Below are 24,879 nucleotides of genomic sequence, written 5' to 3'. Positions count from 1 at the left end.
GAGCTCAGGTGTAGCTTCAGCAGGAGGAGTTATCACAATGTGGAGATTAACCAATCAGAGGACGAGTTTGGAGAGAGAGAAGCCATGCTGCTCTGGTCAGAAGATAAGAAAAACAGAATATTTTTGGGGGGTAAAGTCTTTAACCTGAGAGAGAATCCAAGAATCCAATTATATTGGGTTTCAGAGATTATTCACAGTCACTAAAATATGCACACGAGGACATTCAGGACGCTACCTGTGTGGCATAAGATGCTCTTTTGGCAAAAGGTAAGAGTCAGTCAAGTGTATTTTAGAGGATTCAATGATTGGCTGTTGTTTAGCTTGTTAAATTATGAACATTGTCACATTTGCTCATTACCAAATCAAATTTGTATGAAAACAACTCATATTTTCATTCATGAATTGAATCTAAAATATGGATGTGATTGTCCTGCAGTGAATAACTTAACACTGCATCCCAACATGGAGTAGTACCCTAATTGCATCAGTTGGCCCCAGCAGCACAGAAATAACAGGATTCTTGTGAAGCAGTGATGTGCTGCTTTTTGTCCTACATACGGTGAGTGCTGACAGCTTAGCGCTGTCATGTCTTGTCACTTTCAAGTTTGGTCCTTGTTTTTTATGCCATCCAGTTGCACTCCGTGTCCCTGGAGCCCTTCAGCTACCCACCCACCCACCACCCAGCTTTTATCCTTTTCACAGCAGAGGCGTATAAATACATGAATGACAATAGCGTGTGGGTGACAGCAGAGATTTTGCAGGCACAAGCGCAGTCCGAAGGAGCTTACAGGCAGCGGCGGCGAGCTCAGCTCCCAGACTGACAATTGGCAAACAGAAATCCCAGAGAGCTTTACTTGTAAACACTCAGCCTGACAGTTTCCCCTCTTCGTGCTTTTGTAATTTAGTCAGGAAACAATGAGTGATTTCCATTCTTTTCCCTGTTTATACTTTCAATTATTTTTCAGTGAATGAATTTGTTCCGGTGCTGGAAACATTAGAATGAGTCTCCAGTTGTGACTATAAATTTCCTGTAAAGGAAGGTTTTCATGGAAATTTGTTGCTATTTGTACTCGATTTCCTTTAATATATGCTTTAAACTTTAATTTTGAATCAGCTCCAGCCAGGAAACAACGTTTTATCTATGACAATAGTTTAAAGATTGTAGTGGAAAAACCGCAACTATATTTTCTCAAGTCTACTTTTAATTGGTTGGTCAAGTTTGTGACAACACCTGTCCTGAAAGAGTTGAACGTTTTCTTGATCAGAACAGGGAAGGAAGTCGGATCAGAACAATGGAGTAGAAAGAAGCTTTTGCCCAGCCAAGTCAAAACAATGGTTGCTGGATTTGGTTGCAGTAAATGTCTTACTTCCGTCAATTTTTTTGTTTTTGAAGTTCCTCCAAAGCTCTATTCTGTTTTTTCTCCAAACTTTCATTTATTCAATGTCACAGGATAACTTTAGTAGCTCAGGCTGGTGGTGTGTTATGGGGAAGATCAGGGGATTCCTTATTTATGGCACAAGGTTCACAGGAATGTCCCACCTGCATTGGGGTACGTCACAGCAGGGACAGGTTGGTGTTTTGGTTCCCTGTGTTTCTCTCTACCTCTCTGACCTAAGGATTGCTGTTCCCTGTGTTCTGCTGTCGACCTGCATCTGTGTTGTGTGGCCACTCTGTGGGGTTCCTGGTGTTTGTCTGCCTGGGGCTGCTGCAGTCTCTGGGAGCCGAGGCTACCTGCCCATTGCTGCTCATTGACTGAAAGCTGCAAGGTTTGTATTTTTCTCACCATTGTACAATCTTAATAGATTAAACGCGTAAAGTATCAACATGGCTTCATATTTTATCTGTCCACTTCGACGTCCGACGAGAGCAAAGCTGAGCAAAGCTGTTCTGGCTCATGTAGGCAACCAGCTTCTCCATATGCCTGAAATGTCATGACAAGTGAAAACAAAACAACGTAATCAGTGTCACTAAGTAACTTTTCATGTCCAGATTGTTTACAAAAACCAGCAAATTTCAAGAGTCTTCTTTTAGTGAACCAAAAGCATATTACAACATCATGACAGAGAGGAACGACTATTACGAGTTCCCAAGTTTTGAGGACAATGATTAGCCAGAAAAAGATGTTCCTTCGCTGCATTGGACCAGAACTGAACAAGTTGTTTTGGTCCTACTTCCTAACAGTCTTGGACAATTGCTCCTCAAAACTATTCGTCATTCTCTATGGCTGAAAAACCAGCTAGGTGGCGCTCTTTTCCACGTTATTCTCACCAATCATGCAATAGTTTCCGATGCAAAATGGGGTGAAAAACACACCAAGGAAAAGAAGAGGTGGACGACATGAAGGTGGGAACAAAATAATCCAATTTTCACCATGCAACTCCAACAATGAGAATCGATTTATTCTGGTGCCCACAGAATAAAGATCTGCATTAGTTCTCTAACTAGTTAGTAAGAGACCTTGTGCACTAGGTTTGTGTGCTCTCTCAATAACATGGTACGTTTCTAGCACCGGAGATGGAAAACCCATTACTGGTCCTGTTCTGTGAGCACAAGCAAATTGGACCTGAAATGAGCCTGAGGAAAGCAACAGCATTCATGTCGGGTTTCCTTTCCATCTCCAGCTCTCTCTCAAAGATGTCTATTAACTGCTTTAGGCAAGGCATAAACAAAAGCTTCATTTGCCTCAAGCGTCGATACGATACGTGAAACTAATTTCGATCAGCTCTGGTCAAACGTGACAAATCGACAGAAAACTGGAGAATCATCCTCCCCTTCATTCAGCAACAGAAAGATATTAGCTCCTCATTCAGTTTTAATTTAAAATATTTTGTGTATTGAAGAAATGTTTTTTGTTTTCACCCCTCAGCAAACACTGACAAATAATCCACGAGTCAATTACAAGATGAGGTTTCTCAATTATTTATAATGACTTCCTTGAGGGCCGTTACAAGTAAAATAAATCCTCTGCTGGATGGACGTCTCATTTTGTTGTCTTGCTAAATTATTCACACTTTTTTTGTGCCGTTCACCTCCAGCACAGAATGAAATATTTTGTTTTGGCCTGCAGGGTTTGCTCCAGAGCATTTGTGAACTCTCCTTTTTTCTGTATTTTCATACCTTGCTTTGCTCAACCCAGCACCTGGTATATCCCCTGCTGCTTGTCTTTACCAACGGCTAGAAAGGAGACAAGAGAGCCTTTGGAGACGCTCCATAACAGCCTTTGAGGAAGCATCGTAGGTGTTAAAATACATGCCTAAGATTATAATGTTCTGCTGGTTACTCAAAAAAAATCACTTCGGAATGACTAATTCTGCTATTCACTCGTCTAGGAATAAGATTCAAGCTCTTCAAACGCATGAAGGGGGATAAAGAAAAAATAGCGATGAAAGAGACAGCATCCCTTGGGAATACAGTCAAATCGAAGTCTACGGGGGTTGATCCAGCCTCCAGAAGTTCAGACTAAATTCACAGACTGGGATGAGAGCTGAAGAGTCATCACTGCTGCAAAGCGCCGGCTTTAATCGCTTGTTCAGTAGCCGATAACAACGGCAGTACACCTCTTTTTCCTTCTACTCTTCAGCGAAATTATATTGGCTTGTGTAAAAACAGAAACACGTTATTCTTCCCCAGGCAGTGCAGATGTCCATGCAGACTTTTTAATATTTTACAGAGAGAACACAGAAAACACAACAGTGTTTTGTTGTGGTAATGAATATCTGTTGAAGGCTGGGGAACATTCAAGGCATTACTTTAAGAAAACGCTCTCCGAATTAGATTCTAAAGCTATTCCACTTTGTACGGTAGTTTCACAGTCTTAAGGGGATTTAACGCTGCAGTTCAGAGTAAGACTTTATCATTTTATCTTGTCATATAACCAATATTCTTCCTGATTTCTTCAAGTAGCAGTTCTCCACATTTCCTGGCTCCTCGTTAGCTTTAGCTGTAGCAGATTAAGACGTTTACTTTTATTTAGAAGCTAAACCAGAAAGAAATTGTGCAAACAAACCAAATATGGAGTGTTAAAACAATGTTAAGGTTTGTAAAGCAACTTCATTTCAATATCAGACTAACATGACCTAAGTAAATGCAAAAAGTCCAGGGAAAAAAGTAATTGGCTCCTTGAAAGCTTTCATTAGGTTTACGGATGAGGCCAGTTGGTGAAATAATGGCTTTGAGATTGTGAACCAAAAAAAGTAATTATGACGGCTCTTGCTTGCAACAAATCACTGAAAAACCTGAGAAAACTTTGGTTTAATAAAGATAAGTGGCTTTTTTTTTTTGTTTTTGGATGTTCACCGTAAGCTAAACTTAATTATCTTGGATTATAGAATTATATTTACATTTTCCAAGTATAGAAAACGGGAACATTGTCCATTTTAAGGATCAGAAAGCCCTCTCTATTTGCTGTGTGCCTTTGCTATTGAAATAATTGGAGAGACCCTGTTCCTTGGCACAAATGTGCAAAATGGATTGCTGGGGCCAAATTGCAGGGAGAGGGGTGAAATGGATTTGGACCTTTGCCAAACAGAGCCTGAGATGAAGGTCTGAGATGAAGATGAAGGTCATTTTAAAATGTGATCCAAAATATCATGGAGAAAACCACCAACACCAAACCTCCAAGTAGAAACTATGAATGCTTTATACTGTACTAGACACAAGTAGGATTAGAAAGAATAACTATGATTATTATTGTATTGAATGCAAGAAGTTAAGGCAGCCAGATCACTTATGCAGCAGCCTTAAGGCAGCTTCTTACTTAAGGCAAGAATGTTTTACCTGAGTTATGTGAGACGCTGGAGCTCTGTTTGTTTGCACTGTGCCAGCTGCTTGCCAATTCCTACATCATCTGTCATGTCAGCGCTTTCTTTCACCCGCAGGATTCTGTAATGGGTGGAAAAAGCACAACGTCAACCGAATGGGAAAGCAATGCCTGTGTTGCACCCAACTGTGCCTATCTTCCTGAAGTGCAGAGAGATAATTTATTCTGTTTCTAACCATTGTGCAGAAATTCTCTCATTTTCTCTTCACATGTTGCCTCGTAAAACATGAAACAAGTCAGATTGATAGCTGCTAACTTAACTCACTGATGAAGGAAAAGAAAAGGTAAACAGTGTACCACAAAAACAAGGAAAGAAGTTGGACAGTTTGGTCTTTAAGGCTGGTATTCTGCATGTTGAAAACAAAACTTAGGATAAACTTGGTGGCTAAACTAAGACCAAGTGTGATTTTCCAGTGTGGAGAACTTGCAAAGTCAAATGGCAGGTTGGTGGTGAAAGTAAATTAGGTTTTATTTGAACAAAACAAAGAACAAGGCAGAGCCACAGCAAACAGAGTCTTGCATGAGAAAACACCACTGGCAATGCAGACACAAAGACTGAGAATAAACAGAGAAACTTGTGAGGATATACTCAGCATGTGTACTAAGGGAGGATGCACTCTTCACGTGGTATAATCAAACTTAACTAGAAAACACAAATGAAGCAGGCGCGGATAGCAAAAACTAATATGAATAGAAAACAGGAGGAACCAGAAATAAATCAAATTGTTACAGCACCAGAACCATGAAAATATTTACTATGTACATAACATTTTATTCTATTGACACTCTTCTTAAGACATTTTTAAAAATGCAGTTAAAAGTCTTCATCTTATCCCATTTAAAAAGAGAATTGATATTTCCCTTGATGCAGTTTATTTCTTTCTGTTTATCGAAGAAAGAAACGGCAGCTTGTTTTCGTAAGCATGTGTATAACTCTTAACTCTTCTGTTTCCATACCACAAAATTGTGCAAATTGGAATTAGAAAAATGAATTTGCTTGTAGAAACACGACAATTTAGAGAAAAACTCATGTTTTTCTATAAAAATATTTTTGCACTATGACGGAGAGTTTTTTTTAGCTGTATCGAAATGTGATCAATAGCCAGATGTTACTACTGGTGGAAGTGATGAAGACAACAGGAAGTGATTGGAGGATGATGGTACGACAATTAAAATCAAATTATTTTAATTGTGCTTAGTTAAACATCTCAATTGTGAATGTTTTTTCAACATTAGAGGAATATTTGTAATGGAGCCACAGCTAGCATCAAGCTAATTTTGATCTCCTGCTAAAGCAGAATCACAAGGATTTCTCTAACATGAAAAAAACTTTCTGTGGTATGAGCTTTTAAACTCAAGATTATTTAAAATATAGATAAATATACTTATACTTCCAAACAACAGAATCAATGCAGTAAGGATCCATAGATTACATGATCTCATGCTATGTTATGCAGATGCTCTGTCTGCGCTGATGAACATTGATCCAATATTGCTAGTAGAAGCTGCTCAAACTGACAGCATCCTGTTCTACTTCCTAGATAATTCAGCTTTTAGTTATTTGACAACTTGGCTGGGCTAACAGAATCTTTATTGACCAACTTCTCAGATCTTTATGCAATTATTACATTTAAAAAACAACAAAATTACTCAGTAACATCACAGAAAGAAATAGCTGACTAAAATAATGCCCTGGCAACCCAGCTCTGGTTGCCATCCTTTGCCTTAGCGCTCAGGTGGTTTCTATGACTTCCACTGCCACTGACGAGAGTGCCATTCGAGTCAGTCTGACGACCAGATATGGAAAGAACACCTCGAGGTCACCACTTCCACCTGAACTGGACGTCAGTTTGAAGCAAGGAGACACATTTGTCACAAGAATCAATGATGTCCTTCTGTTTTTGTGTTTTCTCACTTCTGAGGGCACAGGTTGGTCTTTGCGCAATCTGTCATTTTGTTGCTAAGAAACTAAAATCAAAAGAACATTCTCTCCGGTTCAGTATATGACACCATCCCTGCACATAGAAAACGATGCCTGCAGTTTGGAGGTTGTATCAACCTGAGATAGGTGGGCCAATTCTGAAGCTTAGAGCGTATAAATACGAAAATTGTGTGCATATGTTTGAGGAACAAAGGGATGTCCTCTCAATTATTTTCTGCTTTTTGACAAGACTGTCCTAAAATTTAATTAAGCTGCAATAAGCAATCACTTGGCCTGTCTTTTGTGGGGGAAGAGAGATGAAATCCTATTCTGGCATTTGTTTTTTCGGTCCTAGCCATCTCCAGGCCAGGACCAACAGCTTGATGTACTTGGCAAAGGATGTGCATACATTTTCCACATCAGAGGGAAGTGTGAAGAAGTGTCGGTATAACAGGTTTATGCTCTCATCTCGGGTAAAGTGTCTTTCTTCTTGTTTCTGTGATGGTTCAAGAAGTGCTCAGGTCGATTTGGAGTGATCAGCAAAAGGTCAAATAGGTTCTTGAGACTAATGAATAATAATAATACATGAATAAATCTAAATAGTGTCACAAAACCTTTAAAAAATTATAACTAATCGCTAATGCTAGCTCTTTTTTTAGCAACAAAGAGCCTTCACTCTCACTTTGTGTTGAAACCACTGTATTAAGTGTGTCAGCATGGTTACAGCATAAACCAAGGTTCACTACATGCTAAAGAAGCTTAAAAACTAATGAGAAACAAATCAGTGCTGTTGATTGTTTCTAAAAATATCCACATGCATCATCAAGGAGTCCAATCACCTAAACGTTCATTAATTTGATAATTACAGCAGCAATAGTTCTCAAGTTGTTAATAAGAAACCTGTCAGGCACCTTACATGCAGAGTCTCAGCTTTAAATGTAAGCTTTTCATGAAACCAAATTTAATTTAAGTCCCACAGTGAGATCTGGATGATCTTTTAATTAGGGATACTCCACTGGCTGAAATAATTACTGAAAGCAGCTGCATGTCTAACTCTGCTACAGCACTGACCGAGAGAGTTGGCACGCATCAAACAGCGGCTCCTGGTGATTGATTAATCCTTGTCTTATTATGTAAGTACAGTCATAATTTGTCTCGCAGCTGGATTCAAACTTTCTGCTTATCTCATGCTGCTTTCTAAATCAAATTTTCACTCTTCATTGGAGAACAGCAGAAAGACAGAAAAGAATACGATGAAATTCTGCAGCAAAAGGATCCGTTCTTGTATGCAAATTGCATGTTAACGGCTGCTTCAAAAGTCAGAACTGTGCATTTTAAACTTATGAAATAAGAGGGAATTTTATGTCAAAACACAGCCTTAATAATTAACTTGTGGTATTTTGTTTCCCGCCAGTCCTTCAAACAACAACTAGCTGTGGGGTTGTTAAAATTGGCAGAGTATAAATGGTAAATAGTTTCACACCAAGGGACAAATCCAAACTTTCTGTTAAATACACATAGATTTGTTTAGCCAATGTGAAGCACAGAAAAGCAATAAATAAGTAGAGAAAGGAGCAGGAATACACCCCAGGTCTACATCTCAAATGTAATTTCACCGAGCCAAAGTACAAAAAACCCATAACGGTGTTTCAGAGCACAGATCGACACCAATGACCGTGTGGGAATCAAATTATCAAGGCTAAAGAAATCAGCTGTAACACCTTTTTGAGCTGGCGCCACGGGTGATGTCTTTCCAACTGGGAGAAGTGGACATGCTGCTCACATCCTCCTTGCTTCTCTTTGCCTTCTGATTTACTCCTGGCTCCATTTCCAGGACTCTTGGAGCATCTTGGAGATGAGGAGGAGGGGAGAGATCATCTTTCAACTGTGTTGACACGTCATTATGAAAATGGAGTCCTCTCTGGCAATGCCACATGGCTTAGCAGCCTCTTGCTGCTGGCTCCATTCACCGACCCCAATGTGAGCCAACAGGGCTGTCAGAGATACTCCCTTGGCTTCGGAAAGGCAGAGATTATGTGCATAACGACAGAGTGACAGATAGAAGTGGAGAAAGAAAGAAAACAGTTTTGTACTGTACAAATTAAGCTTGCACTTCACAATTACTTGCTATTTTGCGTTCATCTAAAAGGTGTCAAACTCAAGGCTTGGGGGTCAAATCTCCAAAGAGACAATGAATGCAATCTTCAACTGATCGAGATTATTTTTTTAAGTTAAATCAAAGCGGTTTCAACAGATCCCACCACACTTTTTTGCACCAATTCATAATTGTGAGTTTGTTGCAAACTTTCTCCAAAAATTTTCAAAAACATCGAGTTTAAGCCATGCTCACTCCAATCTGCAGGTGGCAGTGTTTCTTACTTCTACCACACTGCTTCCTCAGACTTACTTGATGTCAGTTTATAGTCTGGGATTGATGGGGAGAGCGACAAAAAGACATATTTACCATCCTACGTTAGCATAAATATCGCAGAATTCCTAGCAAATATTTTCCACAAAAAAAAATTTGTGGTTTTGCGAAATTCTGGAAAAGATGTTAATATTTTAACCGTTTCTTCATGGGTTTTATCAATGCATTCTGCTACAACCTGCCCAAAATGAAAATAAGTTTGACACCCTTAATCTATATCAATATATTAATGCCAAAATCAGGATGTTTCAAGGAGTTTGAATACTTTTGAACTGCGCTACACTTTCAGAGCTGCACTTAATAAGCTCAGAGGCTGAAAAAAGGCTGCTCTGTTTCCAAAAGATGTTTTCTTCATCGCAAATAAGCCCCTTTGGTTAAAATTGGTTACTCTTCTCCCGGAGAGTACGTGCTCCTCGGAGTGACATCAAAGCAACAGGATTAGGTGTTCATTACGGGGAAAGAAGCTCCGCTCTCATCACATCTGAGATCTCTGGGGTTTCACATCCAGACAGAGATGAAAACAGATTTTTGAACTTTTCACTACAAGTGAGTTCGGGTTCAGTGTTGTTTTTAAAAATGATACCACGTGTTTTTGTAGGATTGAGAGTTAAAGGGCACTGAATAAATCAGTCCCACCAGGAATGATTAACTCGTCCACAATGTAGAAACACGATTAATGGAAGTTTGCAAACTGTAAACTTGCTGCAAAATCTATCCTTACGTCAGACCAAAATTAGATATTTCAAGTTCTCTATGGAAATTCTCTGTAATTATTTTTCCTCTAGAAAGAAAAATTAATGATTCTGGTAAACATGGCCGTTGGTCCAAGTCCTAAATCAGCACCGTGTTCATTTTCTGAAACATATCATGTCATTTTTGATCTTGTAAGACTTTCGGTTGGCTGCCCACTCACAGGAAAGTTCAACATTTCTTCAGATTGGGCCATGACATTTTGAGCTTTCTGATCTTATAATATCTTTCTCTCTAGTCTGTTTGGTTCGAGCCAAATTGGATGAGTCTCCATTGGCAACGTGTGCCATTAGGTGTCCTTCTGAAATCTCTTGGTATATTTGGTTGTTGTGGGTTTCCCCATTCAGTTGACACTGCATTTGATCTTCCGCAAGTATCGTCATTATTCATTCAGTGATGTAAATCCACAGGATAATCGACGACTGTAGTCTGCTGCCAATAAATTTCCTTGGCTTGGTTCCAAAAAATTGGGAGGAACAGCGCAGGATGTGCAAATGGAGACAAATTTGTCCGGAGCTGATTGGGACAAACACCTGATTGGGCTTTAGCCTACTTCATGTTGTCAGACAGGTTCTAGTCAAAAAGATTTATTTATTCTACAGATCTGACAATAATCAGATTTGGTCAAGACTTATCAAATTTAACTCAGATCTTCAAAAAATTATGATTCAACAAGCAGGGTGATTACTTTACCCTTTTTAACTGAAATAATCATTTAAAAACTACTTTGTGTACGAAATCAGGATAAATCAAATTTTCAAATTTGTGTATTGAGTTCAAATATTGAATTGTGGCAAAAATAAGAAATCTGTAAGAGGACAAATACATTTCCACAGTTCTGCATATTCTATTTAAGTTAAATAAATTTGAAATCTAATTTAGCCAGGTTGTATTTCCTGTGATACGGTTAGTTCCAGTATAAATCATAAACTGACTCAGATGTTGTGGCTGAAATCACTATTTAATGTCTTAACTGGAATTAAGGTGAATAAAATATTTCTTGTATGGCATATGTAGGATCTTAGTGACAAGTTATTTATTATGATCTACGTCTTTCTGTTTTCAAAGCAAGGCGATGACATTTCAAGTCAGCATTTTTACCCGATTTCCTGTGAACGTAAATCTGCCACTCAGTCAAATCGAGTTAGAGATTATGTCTCTTTTTCCTCAGAGTGAAATACAAATCATAATTTAACTCCAGTGGGATAAACATCAGTCAGTAACGTAGCTGAAAGAGAAGACTTGACTTGAGCCAGCTGCCAGTCATCCTGACTGGCAGCTGGCTCGGAGGACTCACAGTGAGGAGGAGTAGCAGAAGCCAAAGGTTGAACGCTGGCTCCGTTCTCAGCACCTGGCAGCTCCATTGAAGGAATCACAGAACTCCCACTGGCTTAACGGATCCTTTATGCCATCAATAAAACAATCCGAGTTCTAGTATAGACAAAAATTAGGTGGTTATTATTTTACATAAACATTTCTGGACATTTTTAAACCTCTGAATATAATATATAAACCAGCAGAGATAGAAGTATTATTTACTCTACTTGTAATTTTTCGCCGTTTGGGTTGTTGGAATCTTACAATATAATGTCTTTTTTGGGTATTTCATGCGATATACCATCACAAACTGGTGCATAATTATTTCGATAAAAGATTGACGAGGAGTCAAATTCAGGCAGGAATAATATCTCTTTTTTTTCTCTCTTTCTACCAAAAACTGGATGATAAAAGTCTTCAGTTTGGTGCTTTGGTCTCAACTAGCCCTTTTTTTGACTGGCAATATGGTTTACAAAGACTTCAAAATGTATTTTATTTGCTATTTTCTTTATTTATTTCGGATATTTAAAATTTCTTCCAGTTACAGTGTTAAATATTCATTAGAATTTAAAGTTTACTGATCTGTGAGAATGTGATCTTGCCATTATTACTTCGCCATTATCTTTATATTACTTAAAAATGGTCTCAAAACGACAATATTATCGTTTATCGCAATAACTTCTGGAACAATTTATTGTCCAGCAAAACTTGTTATCCTGCTAGGCCTAGGCAGTAGCATGATGATAGATGAGAAAAACCTACCAGCTTAAATCCAACAAGCCGATATATAAAAAAATGGCTGATAACAAACAGACTTTCTCTGTACAATCTGACTGAGTTTCAACAATTTTGCAAAGAAGATCAAGTTAAAATCTCTAAATGTACAAAGCCAGGAGATGTACCCTGTAAAAGGGAAAATCATGTACATTTCTCTTTTTCTTTCACATTATTTTACCGATTTCTTTGTCCATTTATTGAAATCCATATAATTACACAAACTATAAAAAGAAGTACATGCCGCTTTAGCCTGTCGCTTCCAACCAACTCATTTCAATAATGGCCGACAGAGCCAACAAGGAGGGTAAATTAGCATGGAGTCACTAATGAGGCGACCTGCAGATAATCACAGGCTACAATTCACCAACTACACACACAACTTGAGTCTTACTGCAATAAGCAGGAACACACTGTTATCCAGATATTTAGCTCACGTTTAAAAACAGGCCGTCAAGTCAAATCAATTCACATGACATTCAATCTGTAAGGATCAAAACACAAAGAAGAAAAGGGTCATTATAGTCTGATTTTACCCTTTAACTTTAAAGACCCATGCATATTTTAAAACCACATATATACAACCAGGTTATTACAGTTTCATATTTACATTTTTATTTTACAATTGTTACTTTTCTCTTGTCCATGGGAACCATTTTCTCTTCTTGTTTGAAGCTTAAATGCTGCATATTTTAGTGCAGAAAGTGATACAAAGCATCAGTGAAGTAGGTAATATCATTATTTAACTTTTCTTAACTCCATCTGTTTTCTAACAACAACCTAACCCATTTTACAGATTTCTTTGGAAGTGAAGTAAAGAGGCTTCACAGGAGGAGTTATTTTTTGCCCTCTTATGTAAATTGTGACCCCTGAACTGGGCTTTTACTCTCCTGTCCAAGTTGCCAAAACCAAACAAGCAGCACAGTCTCTTAAATATGACGAGCAATAAAGCTTTCACTTCTCAAAACCCTGGGGTTGCTCATACGTCTCCAGAGAGGTAAAGGTCAGAGTAATACTGAGTAAAAGCATCACAATTAAGAGATGTAGATTAATTATGTTTTGACAACTTAAAAGAGGCAATCTATCCTTGAGAGCAGGAGACATTAATCAGCCATAACAAGAAGAGAAAACAATAATTACTTGTTCATCTTTGTTCTGAAATCTATTTTGGTTTCATATTTGCTTCTCTACAGTGATCAAAAACTAAATCTGGCCAAATGGGAACATTACAAAGATGCACTGGACAGTCTGAGGATGTAGAGTCAAAATAACTAGGGGTCTAGAAGCGCTAAATAAGCTAAATCCTTTTGGTTTTTTTGGCACAGAAAAAGTCTCATCAGGAATCAACTAAGTAAAAATAATATAATATTCAGAACTTGTAGATGTAGCAGCTGATCTTCAGAGGAGGAACTAAGAGCAGGGAAAATATGCAGTACAATATATCAAAATTACTAAACTTAGCGCTTAAAGTAACTTGGAAAAAAGAAGTAGCTGGAGGCATCATTTATGACTTTTGATTCGCCTTTTCCTGACTACTTCCGGTGTTTTTTGGTAGTGCCCATTTTATTGGATTTAAAATAAAATGGTCTGTAGATGAGTTATGCTGCAGTGGCGGTTCAGTTCCACTTTAAACTCTGAGAAGAAGAATAACAGGTAAGCGTCACAGGTGATTAATTAGCATGATGCTGCAGCTGTGTGAGAGCGGGACTGACAGCAAAGGTGGCGCCTCAAGATGCAAAAATAAGAATTCAGGCTTGACCTAAACCTGCCTAGTAAAAACCTGAGATTTAATTAGTCTCCTGGTCTAAAACTTAACTCTAACTGACTGTTTTCTTATCATGAATTTAAGAGCGAAATTAACTACAAACTAGAGCTTCTGCGCCTGTTTTACTGTTAAATTACGATTGTTAGCTAGTGTCATTGGTGGATTATTAGGGGATTTTAAAGTCTTATAACAACTTTCCCATGTAAGCTGTAGCTTCATAGTAATAAAAACATTAATTTGCCTTAAATTGAACGTTATGTTAAATGACTGACTCATTTAGGAAACAAAATAAGCGCAACTTACCCCAATATTATTTCGCTATTAAGCGGTCATAACAAGGGCACTTCCGGCTGGAAATATCAAAAATAAAAGCACTTCCTGTTTCGTTCGTTCTGACGTTTAACTCATTGATTTACTTAAATTTGAGCATATTATTTCAAAACTGCTTAGATTTATTTAATTGTAGAATTAATTGTAGATTTACTTTATTGAAAAAAAATTTCATCTTTTCTCTTTCTTATCAACTTATTTTATTGTGTTATCGTTTTTGTATAGCACTTTGGTGAAGTTCTAAACCTGTTTTTAAAAGACTGACTTTTTGGAAAAAAAATATTTCTAGTAGAAGTTGTACTGCATCGTACGTTTTACTTTTACCTGAGTAATATTATAATGACGAAGTATCACCACTTACTTTAGCCACCGCAAGTAACTTCAGCTTGTAAGCTTGTTTAAACCAAAAATGCACAAAGACACACACCTACACCAAAAAATACTTTCTTCACTCTTTGGAATAAAGGAAAATGGCACAAGATGATATGCTGACTGCATTGTTGAACCATCTGAATGGTTTTGAATTGAGATATTTTTCCATTTTCCTTTTTTGCAGTTTTGTGCTGTGCAGTAATTCAGCGTTAATTTAATTAAATTCCTCCTCAAAATATTCTCTATTACCATACAATACACAAGTGAGAAGTCTGGTCACACTCTCATTTAGTCATCATGCAAAGCACTCTTTTTGAAAGAACAAAAAAAAGAAGTATTTACTAAAAAATTTATGCCTTTTTGAATGTTTTTCTTTAACTTTAAAGTTTCTTTTCATTCTTTTTTTTTTTCAAATTTAGGAAAAACTTTTAGGTGTCATTTTTTTGCAGCAACATTTCCAGACATGGAATGAAACATTACCATTTCTTACTATAGCAAATCTTTTCCTAGATAGTATTATCAAGAATGATATCCTCACTATCTCTCTTCATGGCGTCTAACCTAAAATCCCTATTTTCATCCACGTCTCACTAAAACATCCTTCTGGCTTTAGAAATCCATCAATTTACAACTTGCTGCTGCAGAAATATACGCGTGGAGCTTTGTAATTGCGTTCAAAGTCCATTTATAGAAATCAGTCAGGTTTTTTTTTTTTTCCTGACACTCCAGCTAACCGTGAAATTCTGAGCGTTCAGTGCAAATGAATGACATTAACTGAGAGAAAACGCCGTCGCCTGACAGTTTTTCAAGCCTTTATCAGCGCTGTCTGGTTCTGTCTGCCAGGCAGTCGCCATTTCTGAAGCCAGAAGAGAAATATTTCATTGTTTTTCTATTACTGGACGTTTTTCGTTATAATTAAACTCTACTTATAATGTAAATTTGCCCTTGTGTTTTTTTGTTTTCCCTGCGTAGCCAAAACGGATGTGTTATGTTCTGTTTTTCCTCGGCATAAAGTTAACCTTTTCATTCAGTTATTCACAGGGGGATTTGGAAAGCTCCCCAACAGCTGAATGATGAGTTAATCTCATTCCTTTTTCTGCCTTTAAACACTGATTAATTCATGAGGGCTTCTCAGAAAAGAGGACTACTTCAAATGACGCCAAAAGACAGCGGTTTTCTGGCCTCGCATAGATGCAGCCCTGCCAATAGCTTCTCCCTCAAGGTGGAAATAAAGTCATTTACAGATTCATGTGAAATAGATTCCCTGAACCTAAAACCATTTGGTTAACTGACATCCTGCTGCCTCAGACTGCTTTCTTTTCCATTTTTTGACTATTTTAGCACTGATGTCATTGGAAAAGCTCTCCTTATATGAAATATATTCAGGAAAGAACAACAAAAACTTTCTGATTTAAATATTTAGCTGTTACAAAATGTAGACCATGAATTTAATCTTTCCCCCCACTTGTAATTAGATTCTTGGTCTTTATTTCCTGTTGGGTACAATATTGTGATCCTTTAAGAGTGGATATAGATCTGTGTTTCTGCAGAAGGTACATAATCAAATTGTTGGCTTTTATCAGGAAAAATGAGTAATCATACAAAACCGGTGCTGGCTGCAGTCCACTGACTTCCTGTTCATCATAGGATTGGTTTTAAGAGGTTTTTTTCTGTTTTTTAAGATAGTTTATCATTTGGTTTATACCATTAAATCACTGACCAGTAGATGTTGACAAAACCACTTTGGCAATCCTGAACTGGTTCTCAAGTGGGTATAAAACATAAAATCTGTAAAGTCACATATTTTAGTCCTACTTCAAACTTAAAGGCCCAATCGTTTGACCATTAAGGAGCCAAAAGGAAGTCCAATGGTTTGGTTTTTTTTGCCTAATTTTTAAATTTTGGGAGGATACAAATCTTGAATTTCCAGGATGCTAATCACTATGCTAACAGCGTTAGCATGAATCTCATTATGTAGCTATGTTTGCCACCCTTTGCAGACTTTGTTAGTTACGTTTACTTAAATTACAGAACAGTTTGTCTGGTGGAAAACACACTTAGAGACTGTTATCAGCTTGACCAGTTCTCTTCCTGTGTGAAACACATCCTAACAACTAAAAGAAAGGTGTGTAAAAATTAATTAAATGGCTGCAAAATTTGGGATTATTCTGATCATAAATTACTGACATGTTCCATTCTCGGTAGGTGTTGTACATAGGAAGATAATTGGTGGAGCACTAACTCATATTTCAGTTTCCTGCATTATTAATCATTGGTTTTATGGTAATAAAATACCAAAAGAAAACATGAGACTCCATGACCAACTAATTAAGTCAGAAAGCTCAGGAAAATAACCTTTTAAAACAATTCCTCCTTTAATTTCAAATGAATGTGCATACACAATATTGTTTATTCCCATCCAGACTGGAGCTTTGTTCTCGTCTCTGTTTTCCTCAGCAAAAACTTGACACCGGTCTGAGTGCGTCAACAATTCCCTGATTACAATCAGAGTTTGTGTGATTTTCTTTTCTAAGGTGCATGAACCCTTTAGTTTCCTATTGCGACAGATGATCAGCTCACTCTCTCCTTACAAATAATCACAGATTTCCAATGTGAATTTCTATTTATAGACAAAGAAATGTTGTGAAGTGAATTTATTAAAAGTTACTTTGGAGTCATTTCATGGCCTGTTTTTTTTTTTTTTTTTTTAACCTCTATTTATTGGAATAGTTTTTCTTCCACACCTCAGAGGTCTGCCAGGCTGTAATTGGCCTTGGGTGAGAGCCAGTTGTTCAGCTGTTGAATTATACAAGCCTCAATAAGTACATCTCAACCAAAGGTTATTATCCCCACCTCCAACTCATGCTTAAAAATCAATAGCAGAAAATGAGAATGACTGACAGCTTGCTTTTCTCTAATGCTAACATAATTTCAGTGAATGACCTGCCTGGGTCCAGGCTGTTGAATACAACAACAACAAAGAACTTACTGTATATTGAGTCAGTAATTCACTGACTCAATCTGTGTATAAAAACATTAAGGTATTCTTTTCCTGTTATTACTAATCCATGTTGGCATTGAAGAGATTATCCAAGGAAGGAAATAAAACACAAGCAGAAGTCCTACACTGCAGAAAGTGAGAGTTATAAAGAAAAATGTTCCTCTGAGATAAGTCCCTTGTAGCTGAAGTATCCAGCTCACTGTTTATGAATAATTCACTCAGAGGCAACCAGTATAAAGAAAGCTGCAGAAGAATTGCACAGACGGATATTTGCAAAGCTACTGGTGCAGCTAGAAAGAACCAACTCACCAATTGGTTCTATTTCAGATTCTCTGACTCAAATCAGAAGAAAAAAATGTTTTTGAGATTTCAGGACTTCCACAAGTCATTAGGTACAATTTCCAGATGTCTGTTGATGTTTCTTTCATCCGTTTAAACAATTATATGAAAGTCCAGAAGAAAGTCCAGCTGTCATAAAGGTCTAAAAAGAACAAGACGATGAAAATGTGTTGGAGCAAAATGTTCATATCTACCCCAAAAATAACCTCTGAAGATGCTGGTGAAAGCTGGTAGCAGGATGTCATCAACTGAACAAGTTATGGGTTGAAGCGCCGTTCCTTGAGGAAAAAGCCATTACTCTGCAAACAACATAAAAAGACAGATTACAGTTTTAAATTGCATTTAGGGACAAAGACTTTAACTTCTGGAGTAAGGTTGCATAATATATCACATCTATGATATCATCATTGCAATTTTTACCAACAGTGTCGCCATCATAAGATTTTCTAATAGTTTGGAAACACGAAACTGGATGGAAAATGGATTGAACCAGTTACATGATCACTCAAAGTACACAGGTTTTTACAGAGAAGGTTCAAAACCCTCAGCTGGAGGATTTAGACATAGAAGAACCTTATCCAGAACTATCCCACCAACCATGAAGATTCAACCTGCTAAGCCCGATGTCTGGGTCCCAGGGCGGTCATTCATCCAGCGGCTTGTCGTGTTTTTGAGTTAAAAAATATTTAAAGTTGACAGGAAATTTGAAAATATCACTTTATAGTTATATGTTATATACCTAAACACCAACGAAAAAGTCTTAAAAAGTGCAAACATTTTAAATCAATCAATCAATCAATCAAACTTTATTTGTATAGCACATTTCAGCAGCAAGGCATTTCAAAGTGCTTTACATCAAATCAAACACAAAAATACAATGCAACATAGAATCAACAATAAAAACACAACATAGTCAGATTCCGTCAATAAATTTGCAATTGATTACGTTTTGAATACAACTCTAAACAAGTGGGTTTTTAGTTGAGATTTAAAGGAAGTCAGTGTTTCAGCTGTTTTTGTCGTGTTCTGTGTTTTTCTGTGTATTTATTTCTAGTTTCCTGTGTGTCTGAGTCTCTGTGTTGTCCTGTCTCCCCGTGATTAGTCCCCAGGTGTATCTCGTTCCCTGATTTCCTCTTGTGTATTTAGCGTCACCTGTGTGTGTCTGTCTTCGTCGGGTCCTCAGTCTGTGTACGTCTTCGCACGTCTTGTAACGTCAATGTACGTCTCGGTTTTGAGTAGACTGTTAAGTCCTCGCTTTCCTGTTGCTACCTGATTGAGCGCAGCCTTCAGCTCAGCAGTGCTGCCAGGTTCCCGGACTGTTTGCTACTGTTTATTATTTCATCATTAAACTCCTCATCTCACCTCATCTGGGTCTACTGCGTTTGCCTCACCGCCACCAACACCACACACTTCATGACAGTTTTACAGTTTTCTGGAAGTTTGTTCCAGATTTTTGGTGCATAGATGCTAAATGCCGCTTCTCCTCGTTTGGTTCTGGTTCTGGGGATGCAGAGCAGACCAGAACCAGAAGACCTCAGAGGTCTGGAAGGTTGATACAACAGCAGCAGATCTTTAATGTGTTGTGGTGCTAAACCATTCAGTGATTTATAAACTAACAACAGTATTTTAAAGTCTATTCTTTAAACCCCACCATGCTAAGCCTGGTGGGGTACAAGTAAAGCCTGGTGGCCCGCCAGGCTTATAATACAATACTGTGGGAATATGCAAATTATTCAGTTGTAGCAATGTCTCAAGACATAAGAAAAAAGTTAAACCACAAAATAAATCTTGGGAAAACAATAACGCTAAGTATAAACCAAATTACAATAAGGTTTAAGGACAGCTGATGAGATGTTTGGATCTCAGTCACAGAGAAAATCACAGATTTCAGTTTAAAACCAAACTACCATGGGAACCTTATGGTGGAACATCCCAAAAAAACTCAAAAATGATTACAATTTAAATAAATCAACATAACTTATTCATATTTCTCAAAAATTGCAAAAACAAATAGATGAAGAGGGAGGCAAAACAACCTCCACACTGACAGTAATCCTCTGGGAATTAATCCCAGCCTACATTTATTACTAATTTAAATCAGTGAGTAGGCCTGCACCGAAGGACAATGCAACTATAACCGATGGGATAACGGTATTCTAAAGGTTTCTAAATTAGTTGCTCCAAGTCTCCTTCACAGGTCTGACGCAGTTTAACAAAGATGGAAAGTTGAGAAAAGGGAAAACAAGACAGCTGCTGCAGAGATGTGGAGGTAATCACTGCTGCAGTGGCTTTTTCCTAAGGTGACATTCAATCAAGCTCAGAAAAACACTCAGCAAACTGAACAACATAGGTAACATTTCCGACCAGGTACTTCCACCAATATGTAGGAAAATGTTATATAAAGCTTTTCTTCATAGGTACTATAATTTTCATTTATTTCTGTACGTGTCAAACCGTGTAACCTTTCTGACTTCCTGCAAAGAGCAAACTGTTTCAAGACAGAGCCATCAAACGTCGTCCTGGCACGTTGTAAAATGAACAAAAAATATTCTTGGAAGCGTATTTCAGCACAGAAAGTGAAATTCAGTGACAGACAGCAAAGCATAAACACACATTGTGTCAAAAACAAAAATCTCAGAATAACCACTAAAGTAGCAGCAAAGCTTTTGAAACATTTTGTTGAAAGCTCAGTAAGGCAGGAAATAAAAAAAGGAGAATAATTTTCCACTGAAGAACTCATAAATTTTCAGATTAATCTCAGAAAATTTCCCAAAAAAAGGAAATTTATGAATTTGAGAAGATGAAAATTAGCAAGAAAAAAAACTCAGAAGTTTTTCAGGAAAAAACAAGAAAATTTGTAGGTTGAAAAAGTCAAAAAATTTTCAACATTTGGGGAAAAACATTCTAGAAAATGAATCTCAAAATTTCAGTTTTTTCAAACAAATGTTTGACTTTTCAAACTCAGAAATTTCAAATTGGTTTTTCTAGAAAATTTCTGAGGTTTCCTGTGAAATCTTTTACTTTTCCAGCTCAGACATCTCCAGGTTTTCTCCCAGAACATTTCTGAGTTTTTTGGAGAAAATTTACTCCTTCTTTTTCTATCTACAATGGCCCTGAGACAATGTTGTAGAAAAGTGACACTTTAATTTGGAAAACCGCAAAATTAATAATTCGGTGACTTATGAAGTAATTACTATTTATTTAGGAATATCAGGATAAAGTTTTTCATAATGTGCCACAATGCAGTAGTGTGAACACTCTGCAACTAACTGTGTGTCAGTGAATGTAAAAGCATTTTTGGACAGAATAAGCTCCTTAGCCTGGTTCTATACACACCTCCTGTAATTAACATCAGCATAACAAACATGAGGATAATTTCCTCAGGCCTGGTGAGGAGCAACAAAATTCTGCAACATTTTGCTGCTTTGTATTTCTGTCAGGTGCAAACAGAGTTAAAGCAGGACTGTTTCTACAGTAAAAACTGTACCGCATGTTAGCCTCTTCTATCATAAGGCACGGGAATGATGGAAGGACCCCATTGTGTGGTCAGGAAATTAAAAGCTAGAGCACCATTTGGAAGTTCAGTCAGATAGCTGTATGGTATATCTGCACTACATAAATAAGGAAAATATTAATTTTGAACAAGATGTCTTTCGTTCAGCAGGAGTTTATAGAAAAATACGTATATTCCAGCAGCTGTGCAAAGGTCTTCCAGTCTGGGAAGAAAGACCCCATGAGAAGGGAAATGTCAGGTTAGTTGAAATGTGGTTCAGAGAAAAAGAGAGGAAAAAAACATGAGCGAGTGGGAGTAGTGTTAGTGCTGCTGTGGCAGACTGGATGAAATGGCAAAGGAACAAGCGGCGATGTTGGAGTCAAACCTGCAGCTGGAGTCGTTTCCAGCTGCGGAAAGCTGTCTGAACGCAGTCAAGAGGAACCAGGTTTTTCTGTTCATATGACCTTTTGTTAGTCTCATGTATAAATATTTACGGTCTGCGCTTTGAATTGACAGTTATAACGCTGCTGCAGATACGTTACATGGAGACATACTGCCCCCTATGGACATAATTTGTACCTCACAGCAGAGTTCATTCACTAAAATACATTTTAGACAGCTTTTACGCACCCCGTGGTTACCAAAGATCACAATTAATTGACTTAAAGGAACATTTTTGGTACAAAATTACATTTGGGGTAATGTTAATGAGACAGGTGAATCAGAGATTCGAGATGGCGACTTTAAATTATTAAGTTTCTTATCAATGAGCCACTTTTTACCTGGTTAGGTCATTTTATAAATGTTTGAGCATCTGAACGTGACATATACATGCCACTTGAATCTCTCAAATGGATTACTGCGACAAAATTCAATTGATAAAAATCCTTTTACAGCAAATATAAAACATTAATACTTAATTAAAAGTATACCACGTGGAAATAATATTACTGGAAACGTTCCAACTTGAAAAAGCGCAGCTACTTCTTTACAAATGCAATATTAACTGTACTTAATCGATGCAAAGGTCTGACTAAAACAAAGGCGATGCTACCCCCTGCTGGTCAATGATCAAAAACTAGCTGTATATTTTCATAGCAATGTACAAATAAAGGAATACATTTATTATTATTATTATTATTATTATACATTAAAAAACTTGCCTGTGTCTGGTGAATATTTCATAATAAAAATCTTTGATTGTTTATTAAAGTTTTATATTGAAATAAAATGATTTGGAAAACTTTTATTTTGCCCGACGGTGTTATTTTTTTTCTACCTATATGAGCTATTGTCATTTCGGTCCTTAAAATACCAAAATTTCCACTTAACTTTAACGCCTGTTTATGTAATTTTCAAACATTAAATTATTGATCATTTGATCAGTTACTCAGTACTTTAGTAGACTTTCTACCAAATATATTTTTACTCTTGAGTAATGTTTTGGACGACTACTTTTTACTTGTACTTGAGTAAAATTATGTCGAAGTATAGCTACTCTTACTTGAGAACATTTTTTGGCTACTCTACCGTCCTCTGTTTAAAGAACATGTGACTCAATATGTTCGTTAACTTTATCATGTTGAGGTAAAAATCACCAATTAAATTAATAATGAAGTGTTTACACATAAAGATATGTGTAAAAATATATTTATTTTTTCCCAGAAAAAAAAGAAATGCATTTTTCTTCTGGGAAAAATACATTTCCCAGAAGAACACCAACAACATGCTAATGTCGTCTTGAAAAATAGCCAAAATTACTACTAAAAAGAACACATACCGGTTATGTTGCCAGTCGGCTGCACTGTCTCGGTTTTGTTGCTCATTTTCCTCCATTTGTGTCCGAACAGCAGAATTATTATCTTTTAAATGGCTCCCGGTGTGCCTCCGAATGAAATCCTTGCTGTTCCCTGCCGCCATAACTTTTAAGTAGAACGCCATAAAGCTGCCATAGCAACAGTTGCGTTATCTTCCGGTTAAATGATGCCCCCCAGTGGCGGCCTTGGGTGTTGTTTAGCTTCCTTCTCGCTGTCAGCTTAATTGTGTTCGTCATTTCTTGAAAAGCAGGGCACTAACTATTTAGCTAGCGGCAAAAATCTTTTTATTTGATCAAAAATAAACTAAATATTAAAAATTATTCACGGTGGTAAAATGAGTGCTTTAAATTTAAAAGATTAAATTCGGAATCACAGCGCCACAGTAATACCGGAAGTAGCCATTAGCATTAGCCGAGTTACACTCCATTTTCCTCAGTGATTTATTTTTATTTTAATTGAATTATGTTTTATTGGAAAGCAACAAGATCACTGAAAAAAATTTTTTTACTTTTTTTCCCTCAGAATTTGGACTTAAATCTTAGAATTATGAGTTTTTTCTCAGCGTTTTGTGAATCTTAGTAAATTAAAGTCAACATTCGGAGAATGTTTTTTCCCTTAGTAGCCTAAGGACATATCCAACAAGGCAATATAAATCTGTAGTAACATCTTTTAATGCACAAATGAAAGTACCTCCTTCCTGTGCTGGCATAAATTAAACATCCCATTTCACTGTTAAACTATTGTTATTATTCCCCGGAAGGTGGCAATATAAAGGACAGTGAGAGCTTTTTCATTGCTGACTCCTGAGCTGCAGCCTTTAAAAAGTTTATGCCCAAGGCCATTTCTCTTATTGATGGGTTTTACAGTTTAATACTTCCCTCCACTCTTAAACCGTCTGTCTTCTCTGTACAGAATACAGACATCGCTGTTTTCAAAGAGTGTCCCTTTGCCTTGGCACAGCAGCAGAGATGCAGCTTCCTAGGTCAAGGCACAGCTGTCTGCTTCTATCTAAAAGAAAAGGGAATGTCTTTAAACCAGCCACGCTTCTAAAGGCCAGCTTGAGGCATTTCATGCTGTTTGCAAGAATTCAGTTTGAGGAAAATTACTATTTCACTTGTGAATATCATCCTTGGAGAGTTTATTCTCTCATTACTTGGTAAACAGGTTTTCAAAAAACCTAGAAGGGGACGGCCGAATTCAGAACGTCCAAAATAGTTGTCGTTGGAGTTTTAATCTTTTATGTGGGTATAGATTTTTCTCAACAGCTCTGGAAAGCAGAAGATGCAGGAGATGATTGATTAAAAGATCAATAATGGCGAAGACAATACAACAAAAACAATAAAAAATAGAATTGAAGTAAAAAAAAAAAAGAAATACAGTGCAGTTACTATTTTCTCCAGTTTTGTTTACTGTAAATTCTCATACTTGCTTTAGTCAAACCGACTTTTGAGGATTTTCTTTAACCATATATCAGCTCTATATGTAACATGCACATATATTTGGTCAAAAATCTCTCTGCAAGAGCAAAGAGTGGAATATTTCTGATGCCAATCAGGTAAAACAAAATCTTAATTGTTTAAATTCTGCAAACAGTTTCCTCTACTCTTATAATTAAACATAGCAATCAAAATTGTTGGATAAAATAGAAAATTATATATTATTATCTGGTGTGTAAGTTTTAAAATACCATGTCTCTCAATGAGATTTACCCGTATAAGTAGATGTATTTAAATATAAATATATCCAATGTGA

General features: G+C 37.0%; 1 long non-coding RNA gene across 2 annotated transcripts; it reads right to left on the bottom strand.

Annotated features, from left to right (window-relative positions):
• Positions 1–1,047: 1,047 nt before the first annotated feature.
• LOC122827237 lies at positions 1,048–23,272 on the bottom strand. Of its 2 annotated transcripts, none has more exons than XR_006370005.1 (6): positions 23,091–23,271; positions 18,012–18,116; positions 11,217–11,350; positions 8,463–8,589; positions 4,778–4,882; positions 1,048–1,922 (listed from the first exon to the last, which is right to left on the bottom strand). It is a non-coding gene; the product is annotated as an uncharacterized LOC122827237 (long non-coding RNA). The 2 variants fall into 2 exon arrangements; XR_006370006.1 differs by lacking the exon at positions 1,048–1,922 and adding an exon at positions 3,718–3,941 and having other exon boundaries at positions 23,091–23,272.
• Positions 23,273–24,879: the final 1,607 nt, after the last annotated feature.

The sequence above is a fragment of the Gambusia affinis genome, linkage group LG24 (assembly GCF_019740435.1).
Source record: "Gambusia affinis linkage group LG24, SWU_Gaff_1.0, whole genome shotgun sequence".
Taxonomy (NCBI): domain Eukaryota; kingdom Metazoa; phylum Chordata; class Actinopteri; order Cyprinodontiformes; family Poeciliidae; genus Gambusia; species Gambusia affinis.
The sequence above is the reverse complement of the archived record's forward strand: the minus strand, read 5'-3'. Positions and strand labels throughout refer to the sequence as shown.